Source organism: Chinchilla lanigera, unplaced genomic scaffold (genome assembly GCF_000276665.1).
Source record: "Chinchilla lanigera isolate Chin_1 unplaced genomic scaffold, ChiLan1.0 scaffold00146, whole genome shotgun sequence".
NCBI classification, from domain to species: Eukaryota; Metazoa; Chordata; class Mammalia; order Rodentia; family Chinchillidae; genus Chinchilla; species Chinchilla lanigera.
Window position 1 is genome coordinate 2,571,052 of NW_004955547.1, and position 1,143 is coordinate 2,572,194.

General features: G+C 42.6%; 1 pseudogene; it reads right to left on the reverse strand.

Annotated features, from left to right (window-relative positions):
- Positions 1 to 515: 515 nt before the first annotated feature.
- Positions 516 to 799, reverse strand: LOC102006077 (annotated as a pseudogene).
- Positions 800 to 1,143: the final 344 nt, after the last annotated feature.

A 1,143-nucleotide genomic window follows, 5' to 3' on the forward strand; every position in this document is an offset into this window, starting at 1 on the left:
AATTTTTGATCTTTCACAGCGCATAAACGAAATTAGGCAAAGGACCAAAGATGTTACAGAGGGCACGAGATTCTGACAGGGCAACGATCAGGAAGCAGTTTTCATTAGGAAACGACACTACTAAAAACAACATGGGAATAGAAGTAATTTAAAATATCCAAGACATATTAAATGCATGATTGATTCCAAATTGCCATTTAGTATGCTTTGTATTGCAGGATGCAAAACTAACCCCCACCTGTGGAATGTTAAGCTGACACCAGACAGTCAGAGCCTGCCACAGTTCAATATCCCAGTATTTTCTGGTTGTACCAAAAAATAAGCAACCAGTGAATGATTTCATCTCTAAAAAAAATCATTTACGCTTAAAAAATGCAATGAAGTGGGATTCCCTCCTTTTTAAATATGTTTCTAGAGCTACTAAAAAACTTGCATTTACAAAATAGTTGACAAAAATATTCCTCTGGATTGTTCAAGAAGGGAGGCAGGGAGCACCGATAAGACGCGGTGTGCGATTAATCAGACCTGGCTTCTGCTTTGTCAGATGCTGCACTCTCCTCGTTTTTAGTTTCTCTATGTTCCGCAGATAAATCTTCCTTGGTTTCTTGATTAGCTACTTCGACCTGTTTTCCCTTAGCTCCCCTTTTTGCCTTTTGCCTGCACTTTTTTGTCCGAAGATTTATCCTTTCCCGCTGCTTTTTTCCGGCTTCATTTCCACTTTTGCAGGAGCAGGTTGAGCTGACAACCTCGCTGATCTCCTCCGGGGCCCCTTCGGCGAGCTGACCTTCCTCTTGGGCATCTTGGCAGCGCGGGCGGAAGCTGCGGGCCCAGGCACATGGGAGATACGCTGCTCGGCCGCTGCCGCTCCTCCCGCCGCCAGAGCTGCTGGGACCCGCCAGCATAGCTAGTTTTTTGAGGAAACTCCAATGCCCTTACTAATTTACATTCCTACCAAAAGGGTAAAAGTGTTCCTGCCCCCGCAGCAATTATCATTTTTTTGTATTCTTGATGACAGCCATTCTGACTGAGGTGAGATGGAATCTTAATGTAGTTTTGATTAACATTTCCCTAATGGCTGAGATGTTTTTGAAAATTTTTTTATTTTAAAGAAAAAAATAGAAATAAAAATAAAGGGGTTGGGGA